Raw genomic sequence first — 16,929 nt, forward strand, 5'->3', positions numbered from 1 at the left:
TCGATATAAAAGCATGATGCAAAATGGACGTATGAACTCCCCCAAGCTTAGACCTCGCTTGACCTCAAGCGGAAGCCGATAACGATAAATATGTCCACATGTTTAGAGGTAGAGGTGTCGATAAAATAAAATACGGACATGAGGGCATCATGATTAATCTTATAACAGCAACATATATGGATATTGTCATATGATTTCTTATGCTCAAGTAATAATCTATTCACAATGCAAAGTATGAATCAGAAACTTCATTGAGAACCAACAAACTATAATCTCAGTCATTGAGGCAATTGCAATTTATCATAACATCAGAAAGAGTCTATGTCAGAGCTTTTTAGCAAGTCCACATACTCAACTATCATTTAGTCTTTCATAATTGCTAACACTAACGCAATACTTGTGGTTACGGAGTTTTAATCGGACACAGAGAAAGATAGGGGCTTATAGTTTCGCCTCCCAACCTTTTACCTCAAGGGTAATGTCAACAATAATAGTTCATGCTAACTTACATCCAATTAGATATATATATATATATATATATATATATATATATATATATATATATATATATATATATCAGGATCTTTCCAACATAATGTGCTTGCCAAAGGATAAAATGTAAAAAGGAAAGGTGAAGATCACCATGACTCTTGCATAAGGTGAGGATAATAATAAAAGGTAAGCCCTTCGCAGAGGGAAGTAGAGGTTGCCATGCGCTTTTAGGGTTGGATGCACAAAATCTTAATGCGAAAGAACGTCACTTTATATTGCCACTTGTGATATGGACCTTTATTATGCAGTCCGTCGCTTTTATTTCTTCCACATCACAAGATCGTATAAAGCTTATTTCCTCCACACCAATCAATCATACATTTTTAGAGAGCAATTTTTATTACTTGCACCGATGACAACTTACTTGAAGGATCTTACTCAATCCATAGGTAGATATGGTGGACTCTCATGGCAAAACTGGTTTAAGGGTATTTGGAAGCACAAGTAGTATCTCTACTTGGTGCAAAGAATTTGGCTAGTATGAGGGGGAAAGGCAAGCTCAACATGTTGGATGATTCATGACAATATACTTTCAGATATAAGAAAACATAACCCATTACGTTGTCTTCCTTGTCCAACATCAACTCTTTAGCATGTCATATTTTAATGAGTGCTCCCAATCATAAAAGATGTCCAAGATAGTATGTTTATATGTGAAACCACTCTTTCCTTATTACTTCCTATTAATTGCAACGATGACCAAAACTAAATTTGTCAACTCTCAACAATTTTTAATCATCATACTCTTTCTATGTGAAGTCACTACTCTCCATAAGATTAATATGATCTCTTTGTTTATTTTTATTCTTTTCTATTTTCTTTTATTCACTCAAGATCATAGCAAAATAATCAAGCCCTTGACTCAACACTAATCTTTATGATATATAGCTCACGGACTCGATTACATAAAGGGATCATAAAGCAAAACTCAAAACTAAAGCATACCAAAACTTTTACTCTACTAGATCAAGATACTACTCAAAGGGTCGAACTAAGAAAAACAGTAAAGATAAGAGATGTGATGTGATGGTGATACGATACCGGGGCACCTCCCCCAAGCTTGGCAGTTGCCAAGGGGAGTGCCCATACCCTCAGGATACGATTCTCCTCCTCGAGCTTGTTGACTTGCTGCTTGAGGTCCATTATTTCCTTTCGAAGCTTTCCTGTAATGGCCAAAGCTCCTTGCACCCAAGGGTGTTGCATAGCTGCGGGAGAACAAGTGACACTCTTCTTCATATTTTCATAAGAAAGAAATCTAACATTGGAAGGGATAACCGAGTTTGGAATAGCCGAGCTCTGCAGTTCCCCCATTGTGAATCCAGCTCGGAAGCGAGAAGTGACTTCTTGATCCTCCTCCATGGCATCTATCCTCTTCAAATCAACCTCCATCTCTTCCTCCGTTGCTGGCCCAAAGTGGTCAGCATTGCTGTTTGTCCTTGATCTCGATGCCGGATGAGACACCCGGCTCTGCCCGACTGACTCTTGAGAAGACATCTTGCTATAATCTGCAGCAGCAACAGCTCGAAACACAAACAGAGGATGATTGCATGATACGGGAGTCAAAACCCTCGGGAGATTATATAATGAATTTTTACCGACCAAAATACGTAACGTGCAAGAAAATGGAGTCCGGAGAGCACACGAGGTGCCCACGAGGTAGGGGGCGCGCCCTCCACCCTCGTGGAGCCCTCGTGTCCTTCCCGGACGGCTTCTTATTTTTATATTTTTCTAAATATTCCAAAACGAAGAAAAATTGCCATTAGAACTGTTTTGGAGTCAGTTTACTTAACGTACCACATACCTATTCCTTTTCGGAGTCTGAAACGTTCCGGAAAGTGTCCCTTATGTATTCCTCCGGGGTTACGGTTTCAATAACATTGGTTTCAACATTTATAGGATTACCTGAGATGTAGTGTTTGATTCTTTGACCGTTTACCACCTTCGGATTTGTGCCTTCGAAGTTGTTGATTTTTATGGCACCGGAACGATAGACCTCTTCGATAACATAAGGACCTTCCCATTTAGAGATAAGTTTTCCTGCAAAAAATCTTAAACGAGAGTTGTATAATAACACATAATCACCTACATTAAACTCACGCTTTTGTATCCTTTTGTCATGCCATCTTTTAACTTTTTCTTTAAACAATTTGGCGTTTTCATAGGCTTGGGTTCTCCATTCATCAAGTGAGCTAATGTCAAATAACCTCTTCTCACCGGCAAGTTTGAAATCATAGTTGAGCTCTTTAATGGCCCAATATGCCTTATGTTCTAGTTCGAGAGGTAAGTGACATGCTTTTCCATAAACCATTTTATACGGAGACATACCCATAGGATTTTTATATGCATTTCTATAGGCCCATAATGCATCATCAAGTTTCTTGGACCAATTCTTTCTAGATCTATTAACAGTCTTTTGCAAAATTAATTTGAGTTCTCTATTACTCAATTCTACTTGACCACTAGACTGTGGGTGATAAGGAGATGCAATTCTATGATTAACATCATACTTAGCAAGCATTTTACAGAAAGCACCATGAATAAAATGTGAACCACCATCGTCATTAAATATCTAGGGACTCCAAACCTCGAAAAAATAACTTCTTTAAGCATCTTAATAGAGGTGTTATGATCAGCACTACTAGTTGGAATAGCTTCTACCCACTTAGTAACATAATCAACAGCAACTAAAATATGTGTATATCCATTAGAGGCAGGAAACGGTCCCATATAATCAAAGCCCCAAACATCAAATGGTTCAATAACAAGTGAATAATTCATAGGCATTTCTTGACATCTACTTATATTACCAATTCTTTGATATTCATCACAAGATGAGACAAACTTACGGGCATCCTTGAAGAGAGTAGGCCAATAAAAACCGGATTGCAATACCTTATGTGCAGTTGTACTCCAGCATGGTGTCCTCCATAAGCCTCGGAGTGACACTTGCGTAGGATCTGTTCTTGTTCATGCTCGGGTACACAACGTCTAATGACACCATCTACTCCTTCTTTATAAAGATGTGGGTCATCCCAAAAGTAATGTCTCAAATCATAGAAGAACTTTTTCTTTTGCTGGTATGTGAAACTAGGCGGTATAAATTTGGCAACAATATAATTAGCATAATCAGCATACCATGGAGCAGTACGAGAAGCATTTATGACATTTAATTGTTCGTCAGGAAAGCTATCATCAATAGGTAGTGGGTCATCAAGAACATTTTCCAACCTATACAAGTTGTCTGCAATGGGGTTCTCAGCTCCCTTTCTATCAATAATATGCAAATCAAATTCTTGTAGCAAGAGAACCCATCTAATAGGTCTAGGTTTAGCATCTTTCTTTTCCATAAGATATTTTAATAGCGGCATGATCCATGTGAATAGTTACTTTAGAATCAACAATATAAGGTCTGAACTTATCACAAGCAAATACAACTGCTAAGAATTCTTTTTCAGTAGTAGCATAATTTTTTTGAGCATTGCCTAGAGTTTTACTAGCATATTGAATAACATTTAATTTCTTATCAACTCTTTGCCCTAGAACAGCACCTACAGCATAATCACTAGCATCACACATAATTTCAAAGGGTAAATTCCAATCAGGTGGCTGAACAACAGGTGCAGAGATCAATGCTTTCTTAAGTATTTCAAATGCTTCTATACAATCATCATCGAAGACAAAAGGTATATCTTTTTGTAATAAATTAGTCAGAGGCCGAGAAATTTTTGAGAAGTCCTTAATGAACCTCCTATAAAAACCGGCATGGCCAAGGAAACTTCTTATACCTTTGATGTCCTTGGGACATGGCATCTTTTCAATAGCATCAACTTTAGCTTTATCAACTTCAATGCCCCTTTCAGAAATTTTGTGCCCCAAGACAATACCTTCATTAACCATAAAGTGGCACTTCTCCCAATTCAAGACAAGGTTAGTTTCTTCACATCTCTACAAAACTCGATCAAGGTTGCTTAAGCAGTCATCAAAAGAGGATCCATAAACGGATAAATTGTCCATGAAAACCTCACAAATCTTTTCACAAAAGTCAGAGAATATAGCCATCATGCATCTTTGAAAGGTAGCAGGCGCATTACATAAACCAAAAGGCATACGTCTATAAGCAAAAGTACCAAAGGGCAAGTGAAAGTGGTCTTAGATTGATCATTAGCTGACACAGGTATTTGAGAGAAACCAGAATAACCATCTAGAAAGCAAAAAATGTGTGTGTTTGGATAATCTTTCTAGCATTTGATCAATGAAAGGCAAAGGGTAATGATCTTTTTAGTAGCTTTATTTAATTTGCGGAAATCAATTACCATCCTATAACATGTAATAATTATTTGTGGAATCAATTCATCTTTATCATTAGGAACGACAGTAATACCTCCCTTCTTAGGGACACAATGGACAGGACTTACCCACTGACTATCAGCAACGGGATAAATTATACCTGCCTGAAGGAGCTTTAATATTTCCTTTCTTACCACTTCTTTCATCTTAGGATTCAGACGTCGTTGATGATCAATAACTGGTTTGGCATCTTTCTCCAAATTTATTTTGTGTTGGCATAGAGTGGGACTAATGCCCTTAAGATCATCAAGAGTATATCCAATAGCAGCATGGTGCTTCTTCAGAGTTTTCAATAATTTTTGTTCCTCCTTCTCTGAAAGGTTAGCACTAATAATAACAGGATATATCTTCTTTTCATCAAGATAAGCATATTTAAGTGTATTATGCAATGGTTTAAGCTCAAACACGGGATCACCCTTGGGTGGAGGAGGATCCCCTAGGATTTCAACAGGCAAGTTGTGTTTCAGAATAGGTCCCTATTTAAAGAATACTTCATCTATTTCCCTTCTTTCATTCATAAACATATCATTTTCATGGTCTAGCAAATATTGTTCTAAAGGATCACTAGGAGGTACGGCAATAGAAGCAAGACCAATAATTTCATCTTTACTAGGCAATTCTTCCTCATGGTGTTGTCTATGAAATTTAGAGAAGTTAAACTCATGAGACATATCACCTAGACCAATAGTAACAACATCCTTTTCGCAGTCTATCTTAGCATTAACAGTGTTTAAGAAGGGTCTACCAAATATAATGGGACAAAAGCTATCTTGTGGGGAACCAAGAACAAGAAAATCAGCAGGATATTTAGCTTTCCCACACAAGACTTCAACATCTCTAACAATTCCAATTGGTGATATAGTATCTCTATTAGCAAGTTTAATTGTGACATCAATATCTTCTAACTCAGCAGGTGCAATATCATGCATAATTTCTTTGTATAAGTCATGAGGTATAGCACTAGCACTGGCACCCATGTCACATAAGCCATGATAACAATGATCTCCTATTTTAACAGAAATAACAGGCATGCCTACCACAGGTCTATGTTTATCTTTAGCACAAGGTTTAGCAATTCTAGCAGTCTCATAATGGAAATAAATAACATGCCCATCGGTATTATCAGCCAAGAGATCTTTAACAATAGCAATATTAGGCTCAACTTTAACTTGCTCAGGAGGTGTATAAGTTCTAATATTGCTTTTACGAACCACAGTTGAAGCTTTAGCATGACCCTTTATTCTAACAGGGAAAGGTGGTTTCTCAACATAAGCAGTAGGAACAATAGGATCATTATAAGTGATAGTTTTTTCTTCAACTTTAAAAGGTGTAGCTACTTTTACTTCTATGGGAGGATGATATTTAAACCACTTCTCCTTAGGGAGATCAACATGAGTGGCAAAAGATTCACAGAAAGAAGCTACTATCTCAGAGTCAAGTCCATATTTAGTGCTAAATTTACGGAAAACGTCGGTATCCATAAAAGATTTAACACAATCAAACTTAGGTGTCATACCTGACTCCTTACCTTCGTCGAGGTCCCAATCTTCAGAGTTGCGTTTAATTCTTTCCAATAAATCCCATTTGAATTCAATAGTCTTCATCATAAAAGAGCCAACACAAGAAGTATCAAGCATGGTGCGATTGTTATCAGAAAGCCGAGCATAAATTTTTTGAATAATCATTTCTCTTGAGAGCTCATGATTGGGGCATGAATATAACATTGATGTAAGCCTCCCCCAAGCTTGAGCGATGCTTTCTCCTTCGTGAGGCCAAAAATTATATATATAATTACGATCACGATGAACAAGATGCATAGGATAGAACTTCTGATGAAATTCCAATTTCAATCGTTTGTAGTTCCATGATCCCATATCATCACATAGCCTATACCATGTCAATGCATCTCCCTTCAAAGATAAAGGGAAGACCTTCTTCTTGACAACATCATCGGGCATACCTGCAAGCTTAAATAATCCACAAACTTCATCCACATATATTAGGTGCTCATCAGGATGCAATGTTCCATCTCCTGTAAAAGGATTAGCTAGTAGTTTTTCCAACATACCCGAAGGAATTTCAAATTAGACATTTTCATTTTCAGTAGGTTCAGTAGGTTGAGGAGCAACTCTTTGATCTACTGGTCGGGGTGAAGATACCCCGAACAAGCCCCTCAGAGGATTACTTTCCATAGTAACAAGTGACAATAAATTTCAGCACACTATATAAATTTTTCCTTCCCAAATTCCACCTACCAAAGGCGCTTCACTCCCCGGCAATGGCGCCAGAAAAGAGTCTTGATGACCCACAAGTATAGGGGATCTATCGTAGTCCTTTCGATAAGTAAGAGTGTCGAACCCAACGAGGAGCAGAAGGAAATGATAAGCGGTTTTCAGCAAGGTATTCTCTGCAAGCACTGAAATAATAGGTAACATTTAGTTTTGTGATAAGATAATTTGTAACAAGCAACAAGTAACAAAAAGTAAATAAAGTGCAGCAAGGTGGCCCAATCCTTTTTGTAGCAAAGGACAAGCCTGGACAATTTCTTATATGAAGGAAAACGCTCCCGAGGACACATGGGAATTATCGTCAAGCTAGTTTTCATCACGTTCATATGATTCGCGTTCGGTACTTTGATAATTTGATATGTGGGTGGACCGGTGCTTGGGTGCTGTTCTTACTTGAACAAGCATCCCACTTATGATTAACCCCTATTGCAAGCATCCGCAACTACAAAAGAAGTATTAAGGTAAACCTAACCATAGCATGAAACATATGGATCCAAATCAGCCCCTTACGAAGCAACACATAAACTAGGGTTTAAGCTTCTGTCACTCTAGCAACCCATCATCTACTTATTACTTCCCAATGCCTTCCTCTAGGCCCAAATAATGGTGAAGTGCCATGTAGTCGATGTTCACATAACACCACTAGAGGAGAGACAACATACATCTCATCAAAATATCAAACGAATACCAAATTCACATGACTACTAATAGCAAGACTTCTCCCATGTCCTCAGGAACAAACGTAACTACTCACAAAGCATATTCATGTTCATAATCAGAGGAGTATTAATATGCATATAGGATCTGAACATATGATCTTCCACCAATTAAACCAACTAGCATCAACTACAAGGAGTAATCAACACTACTGGCAACCTACAGGTACCAATCCCAGACTTAGGGACAAGAATTGGATACAAGAGATGAACTAGGGTTTGAGAGGAGATGGTGCTGGTGAAGATGTTGATGGAGATTAGCCCTCTCCCGATGAGAGGAGCGTTGGTGATGACGATGGCGATGATTTCCCCCTCCCGGAGGGAAGTGTCCCTGGCAGAACAGCTCTGCCGGAGCCCTAGATTGGTTCTGCCAAGGTTCCGCCTCGTGGCGGCGGAGTCTCGTCCCGAAAGCTTGCTTCTGATTTTTTCTCAGACGAAAGACTTCATATAGCAGAAGATGGGCACCGGAGGGCCAACAGGGGGCCCACGAGGCAGGGGGTGCGCCCAGGGGGGTAGAGCGCGCCCCCACCCTCGTGGCCAGGGCCTCTGGTATTTCTTCCGCTCAGTATTTTTTATTATTTCCAAAAATAACTTTCGTGGAGTTTCAGGACTTTTGGAGTTGTGCAGAATAGGTCTCTAATATTTGCTCCTTTTCCAGCCCAGAATTCCAGCTGCCGGCATTCTCCCTCCTTATGTAAACCTTGTAAAATAAGAGAGAATAGGCATAAGTATTGTGACATAATGTGGAATAACAGCCCATAATGCAATAAATATCAATATAAAAGCATGATGCAAAATGGACGTATCAGATCCCATTGTGATGATTAGCCTTTGCGTCACCTGCGGTAAAGGATAATGAGGAATAAAGGGTAATTGAAAAAAAAAAGGTTATGGGAGTGCTTGCGGGCTCGTCCGTATTGTGCTTCCGCCGATGCCCAGGGTATCTTAAGTGCATAGTTATGTATGCGCGATACAGGTTTCGCAGGTATATGAGGTGGGCGGCGGAAGCCGAACTGCTACGTCTGCTCCGGAATTGGTCGGTCCTGTTGAATGGAGACCGGTGGCTTAATGGCCAGCAAGGTGTGCGGTTTAATAAGACCGCGTTCTACTTCGGCTGAGATCGCCGTAGTATGATCTTCGGTCCGGGGGGGAGTGCTTCTCTTTCTCCCTTGTAGCGTTGTGTGTCACGTACATGTTCACTGTTTTTACTTCGGGGGGAAATTGCTTCTGACCCCAGGTATTTGGTTGGTGAGTCTCTTCGTCGTTGCTATCACCGGGCGGCCTCCTCCCCTTGTGTTCGGCGTTGAGCTTGCCGGCCTGCTTGAAGACCCGACAGCTTCTGTTGGTATGATTAGCTGGCTTATCGGGGTGGCCATGAATCTGGCAGGGCCGGTCCAATATCTTGTCTAAATTGAATGGTCCATCTCTGTTTGCCTTGAATAGCCTTTTCCGTTGACCGGGTTTGGGACCGCTGAATCCGGCGTTGACCGATGTGTCGCACGCTCTGTCGTTATCATTGCGACGTTCGTGCTTGCTGCGTCATGGCTTGCCGTTGCCGTCTCAGACTTCGGAAGTGCCGGATCGCTGGTGCTGTTGCTTCTTCGAGCGAGCCAGTTGTCTTCTCCCGCGCAAAAGCGGGTCATCAGAGCGGTAAGGGCTGACATGGATTTTGGTTTCTCTTGACCGAGGTGGCGGGCAAGCCACTCGTCCCGGACGCTGTGTTTGAAGGCCGCTAGGGCTTCCGCGTCCTGACAGTCGACGATTTGGTTCTTTTTAACTAAGAACCTAGTCCAGAGCTTCCTGGCTGACTCTCCGGGCTGCTGGACAATGTGACTTAAGTCATCGGCATCTGGTGGCCGGACATACGTACCTTGGAAGTTATCACGGAAGGCGTCTTCCAAGTCCTCCCAGCTGCCAATAGAGTTTTCCGGCAGACTGTTTAACCAGTACCAAGCTGGTCCTTTGAGTTTTAGTGGCAGGTATTTGATGGCGTGAAGGTCATCTCCGCGGGCCATGTGGATATGGAGGAGGAAATCCTCGATCCATACCGCGGGATCAGTTGTTCTATCGTATGATTCAATATTCATGGGTTTAAACCCATCTGGGAATTCGTGCTCCATTACCTCGTCTGTGAAGCAAAGAGGATGTGTGGCGCCTCTATATTGGGACACACTGTGACGTAGCTCGGATGGAGTCTGTCTGCGGTTTTCGGCCCGGGCATGACTAGGCTTGTCGCGACCGAGTAGATGGTCGTCGACGTGCGTTGGGGCACGTCCTCGTGATCCGTAGATAAATCTAGTATGTCTTGCTCTGCTGTCCAGGCCCTGCCGGAGGTCATATGTATAACCCTGAGCTATTTTATCTCTGCCTTTACGGTGAGGTGGGGCGGGCTGGTGTTCGGCTTGAGTTGTCGTTCTGTCGTGACCTCATCACCGAACTGAGGTAGCAATTTCCGCTTTGGATAGTTATTAGTTGGGCCACTAAGGCCGTATTCCTCGGCGGCTAGGACTTCGGTCCATGTATCATTGAGCAGATCTTGGTCAGCTTGAAGCTGTTGCTGCTTCTTTTTCAGGCTCCTTGCAGTGGCTATTAGCCGGCGTTTAAAGCGCTCCTGTTCGAGGGGTTCCTCAGGCACGATGAAATCCTCATTGCCAAGGCTCTCCTCATCCTCGGAGAGCGGAAGATAGTTACTGTCCTCCGAGTCTTCGTGTATGGCCTGTTCCTCAGGGCTAACGTGCCCGTCTTCCAGATCGTCCTGTTCGGTCGTTTGTTCGTCGGGATCCTCTCTGTCTTCGGCATCGTCCGGAGTGTGATTGTCTCCTGTGCCGGTGTTGCTGTCCTTGCTGCGGCGGGATTTAGAGCGGCACCGCTGACGCCGGCGCTTTGGTTGTGTCTTGGGAGGCTCGTCCTTGACTGGCTTTTCCTAGTCCTCGTCGCTATTCTCTTTGGGTGTATCCACCATGTATACATCGTCCGACGAAGTGGCCGTCCAGCGTTCAGTAAACGGCGGGTTTTGGCCATGCTCCTCATCTGCATCGTCGTCCATACCGTCGATGTCTTCGGAACCGTAATCGAGCGTGTCGGTTAAATCCTCGACAGTGGGTATGTAGTGGGTGGCGGGTGGGAAGAGAAATTCCACGTCATCAGCCTCCAGTTCAAACCGGATATAGTTCGGCTGTGAGTCCCCCGCTAAGGACAGATTTCTTAATGAGTTTAACACATCGCTTAAAGGCGAGTGCCGGAAGACGTCTGCGGCGCTGAATTCGAAGATCGATAACTGATCAAGCTCAGCGTCCGCGAACGCACATGGTTTGGAGCTTATAGCTGGAGACGAGTCCAGAGTTCCGGTGACACAGATATCACATGAGGTTAAGTCTGTGTGCGACTCCAACGCCGTGGAATTTGTGGCCTCCGTGGCGGGGTTCAGCTTCCCGTCCTCGGATGGCGCGGTCTGCTCTAGATCTAAGGCCGGAGCGGTTACCGGTGCAATTTCCTGAGTATGGTTCGACGACAGATTTAAATCATGTTCATTGTAGGGATAGGGAGCGGCTGTCGTGGTCTCGAATCCGTCAAAGATCAAGTCTCGGCGGATGTCTGCGACATAGTTCAAGCTCCCAAATCTGACCTGATGGCCAGGGGCGTAGCTGTCGATCTGCTCCAGATGGCCAAGCGAGTTGGCCCGCAGTGCGAAGCCGCCGAACACGAAGATCTGTCCGGGGAGGAAGGTTTCCCCTTGGACAGCATTGTTGTGGATGATTGAAGGAGCCATCGAACCTTTTGGGGACGGCATAGTGGAACTCTCAATGAAAGCACCAATGTCAGTGTCGAAACCGGTGGATCTCGGGTAGGGGGTCCCGAACTGTGCGTCTAAGGTCGATGGTAACAGGAGACGGGGGACACAATGTTTACCCAGGTTCGGGCCCTCTCTATGGAGGTAATACCCTACTTCCTGCTTGATTGATCTTGATGAATATGAGTATTACAAGAGTTGATCTACCACGAGATCGTAATGGCTAAAACCCTAGAAGTGTAGCCTGTACGACTATATCCCCTTCCGGACTAAGCCCTCCGGCTTATATAGACACCGGAGGGGGCTAGGGTTACAGAAAGTCGGTTACAGAGAAAGGAATCTTCATATTTGGTCGCCAAACTTGCCTTCCATGCCAAGGAGAGTCCCATCCGGACACGGGTAGAGTCTTCGGTCTTTGTATCTTCATAGCCCATCAGTCCGGCCCATGGCTAATAGGCCGGACGCCCGAGGACCCCTTAGTCCATGACTCCCTCATCTACTACGCAACTTTATTCTTGTAGACTCGTGTTGGGCCTCCAAGCGCAGAGTTTTGTAGGACAGTAGCAATTTTCCCTCAAGTGGATGACCTAAGGTTTATCAATCCGTGGGAGGTGTAGGATAAAGATGGTCTCTCTCAAACAACCCTGCAACCAAATACAACAAAAATCTCTTGTGTCCCCAACACACCCAATACAATAGCAAATTGTATTGGTGCACTAGTTCGGCGAAGAGATGATGATAAAAGTGTAATATTGATGGCAGAAATATATTTTTAAATCTGAATAAATAAAAACAGCAAGGTAGCAAATAGTAAACGGGCACAAAAACGGTATTGCAATGCTTGAAAATGTGGCCTAGGGTCTATACTTTCACTAGTGCAATCTCTCAACAATGCTAATATAATTGAATCATATAACCATCCCTCAAAGTGCGATGAAGAATCACTCCAAAGTTCCTATCTAGCGGAGAACATAAGACGAAATCTTTTGTAGGGTATGAAACCACCTCAAAGCTATTCTTTACGTTCGATCTATTCAAGAGTTCGTACTAAAATAACACAAAGCTATTCTTTCCGTTCGATCTATCCTAGAGTTCGTACTAAAATAACACGAAAGCAAGATCAGATTCATAATATTCAATCCAACTCAAAGAACCTCAAAGAGTGCCCCAAGAATTCTACCGTAGATACAAAGACAAGAACGTGCATCAACCCCGATGCAAAGATTACCCCAATGTCACCTCGGGAATCCGCGAGTTGAGTGCCAAAACATACATCAACTGAATCAATATGATACCCCATTGTCACCACGAGTATTCATATGCAAGACATATATTAAGTGCTCTCAAATCCATAAAAGTATTCAATCCGATAACAATGAAATCTCAAAGGGAAAAACTCAATTCATCACACCAAGATAGAGAGGGGAAAACACCATATGATCCGACTATATTAACAAAGCCCGCGATACATCAAGATCGTGACATCTCAAGAGCACGAGAGAGAGAGGGGGGATTAAACACATAGCTACTCGTACAAACCCTCAGCACCGAGGGTGGACTACTCCCTCCTCATCGTAGTGGCCGCCGGGATGATGAAGATGGCCACCGAAGATGATTCCCCCCTCCGGCAGGGTGCCGGAAAGGGTCTAGATTGGTTTTCGGTGGCTACAAAGCCTTGCGGCGGCGGAACTTCTGATCTAGGTTAACCCCGAGGGTTTTTGGAATATTTGTGAATTTATAGGTAAATAGGGGGTGCGGAAGGCCACCGAGGTGGGCACAACCCACTTGGGCGCGCTTGGGCCCCCACGCACGCCCTGGTGGGTTGTGCCCCCTCGGGGCACCCCCCAGGTGCTGCTCTGGCCCATTGGTGGTCTTCTGGTCCATAAAAAATCCACAAAAATTTTGCGGTGTTTGGACTCCGTTTGATATTGATTTCCTGCGATGTAAAAAACATGCAAACAACAACTGCGCTTGGCACTATGTCAATAGGTTAGTACCAAAAAATGATATAAAATGACTATAAAACATCCAAGAATGATAATATAAAAGCATGGAACAATCAAAAATTATAGATACGTTGGAGACGTATCAACATCCCCAAGCTTAATTCCTGCTCGTCCTCGAGTAGGTAAATGATAAAAACAAAATTTTTGATGTGGAATGCTGCCTAACATGTCATCTCATATTCTTTTCTTTATAGCATGGACATTTGGACTTTTATATGGTTCAAAGCAATAGTCTAGTTTTGACATGAGACTTAAATACTCAAGCATATCAACAAGCAACCATGTCTTTCAAAATATCAATGCTAAAATAAGTTATCCCTAGCCCATCATGCTCAATCGTTGATCTATTCATGAAACACACATTCGCATATTAACTACACCCAATGCTCAAGTACGATCATAGTGCCCCCTAGTTAGTGCTTTATAAGAGAAAATGGAGACTCAAATTAAAAATAAAAATTGCATAAAGTAAAAGAAAGGCCTTCGCAGAGGGAAGTAGGGATTTGTAGAGGTGCCAGAGCTCAAAGCGAAAATTGAGAGATAAAAAACAATTTGAGAGGCATACTTTTCCCACCAACGAAAATGATTTAGAGCTCCCAACACTTTCCATGCTAGATATATCATAGGCGGTTCCCAAACGGAAAATAAAGTTTATTCCTTTTCCCACCATACTTTCACTTTCCATGGCTAACCGTATCCATGGGTGCCCTCCATACCAACACTTTCCAAGGATTTTATTATTTGACTTTTCATTTCAGGACTGGGCATCCCTAATACCTTTGCCTTACTCTTGTGCAATGACAAGTGAATAAACACTCATCGTGAGAATAACACATCTAGCATGGAAAATATTGGCCACCCCTCACCGCCTCGTGAGCGGTACGAGCACACAAAAGAGAAATTTATTTGGAAAATTAGAGATGGCACATACAAATTTGCTTAGAACAGCAAAAGAATACCGCATATAGGAAGGTCTAGTGGACTCATGTGGCAAAACTGGTTTAAAGGATTCTGGATGCACAAGTAGTGACCATACTTAGTGCAAAATGAAGGCTAGCAACGGATTGAGAAGCGGCCAACCAAGAAACGAATAATCTCATAAGCGAGCATTGAGCATAATTAACACCAAATAACGCCCTGATGACCCACAAGTATAGGGGACCAATTGTAGCTCTTTTCGATAAGTAAGAGTGTCGAACCCAATGAGGAGCAGAAGGAAATGACAAGTAGTTTTCAGTAAGGTAATGTCTGCAAGTGCTGAAATTGTAAGTAATAGAGTAGTTTGATAGAAAGGTAATTTGTAACAAGCAAGTAATGATGGTCGTAACAAAAGTGCAGCAAGGTAGCCCAATCCTTTTGAGGCAAAGCACAGGCCAAAATGGTCTCTTATGATAAGCAAAGCGTTCTTGAGGGTACATGGGAATTTCATCTAGACACTTTCATCATGTTGGTTCGATTTGTGTTCACTACTTTGATAATTTGATATGTGGGTGGACCGGTGCTTAGGTGTTGTTCTTACTTTAACAAACCTCCTACTTATGATTAACCCTCCCGCAAGCATCCGCAACTACGAGAAAAGTATTAAGAATAAATTCTAACCATAGCATTAAACTTTTGGATCCAATCGGTCCCTTACAGAATAGTGCATAAACTGGGGTTTAAGCTTCTGTCACTCTCTCAACCCATCATCTAATTTCTACTCCACAATGCATTCCCTTAGGCCTAAATATGGTGAAGTGTCATGTAGTCGACGTTCACATGACACCACTAAGGGAATCACAACATACATACTATCAAAATATCGAACACATATCAAGTTCACATGACTACTTGCAACATGATTTCTCCCGTGACCTCAAGAACAAAAGTAACTAATCACAAATGATAATCATGCTCATGATCAAATGAGTATTAAATAGCATATTGGATTTAAACATATAATCTTCCACCAAATAAACCATATAGTAATCAACTACAAGATGTAATCAACACTACTAGTCACCCACAAGCACCAACCTATAGTTCCGGTAACAAGATTGAACACAAGAGATGAACTAGGGTTTGAGATGAGATGGTGTTGTTGAAGATGTTGATGGAGATTTCCCTCCCCAAGATGGGAGAGTTGTTGGTGATGATGATGACGATGATTTCCCCCTCCGGGAGGGAAGTTCCCCCGGCGGAATCGCTCCGCCGGAGGGCAAAAGTGCTCCTGCCCAAGTTCCGCCTCGAGACGAAGTCGCTCCGTCCCGAAACTCTTCTCCTTATTTTTTCTAGGTCAAAATGACCTATATACCAGAAGATGGGCACCGGAGGTGGGCCTGGGTGAGCACAACCCACCAGGGCGCGCCTGGGCTCCCTGGCGCGCCCAGGTGGGTTGTGCCCACCTGGTGGGCCCCTTCTGGTAGTTATTTGCTCCAATATTCCTCAAATATTCCATAAAAATTTCCGTGAAGTTTCAACTTGTTTGGAGTTGTGCAGAATAGGTAACTTGACGTAGCTTTTTCAGGTCCAGATTTCCAGCTGCCGGAATTCTCCCTCTTATAGTATGCCTTGCATATTATGAGAGAAAAGGCATTAGAATTACTCCAAAAAGCATTATTATGGATAAAAACATCATAAATAACAGTAAGAAAACATGATGCAAAATGGACGTATCAACTCCCCCAAGCTTAGACCTCGCTTGTCCTCAAGCAAAAACCGAAATCGAAAAACATGTCCACATGCTTAGAGAGAGAGGTGCCGATAAAAACAAACTACGGACATAGAAGCATCATGTTCATTATTATAACAACAACAAATTTAAACATAAGACTCTTATCATAGAACTTTTATCATATACTTCTCATGAATATGTGACAATTCATCACACTATTAAAGTATAAAGCAAAAACTCTATTAAAAACCAACAAACTATGTTCTCAGTCAACTTTGCAACTACAATTCATCATCTTTTCAGGAAGGGTCACGTATCGGAGCCTTTAGGCAAGTCCACATACTCAACCATCATATAGTCTTCTATGATTGCTAACACTCACCGCGTACACATGAGCAAAACGTTTCAACCGGACACATAGAAAGATAGGGGCTTATAGTTTCGCCTCCCAACGTATTCACCTCAAGGGTGATGTCAACAATAATAACTCATGCTATCTATATTCAACTGGACATATGTGCCTAGATCTTTCCTCACCACATGATGCTTTCCAAAGGAGAAAAATAAAAAGGAATAG

The sequence above is a fragment of the Aegilops tauschii genome, chromosome 6, assembly GCF_002575655.3.
Source record: "Aegilops tauschii subsp. strangulata cultivar AL8/78 chromosome 6, Aet v6.0, whole genome shotgun sequence".
In the NCBI taxonomy this organism is placed as follows: Eukaryota; Viridiplantae; Streptophyta; class Magnoliopsida; order Poales; family Poaceae; genus Aegilops; species Aegilops tauschii.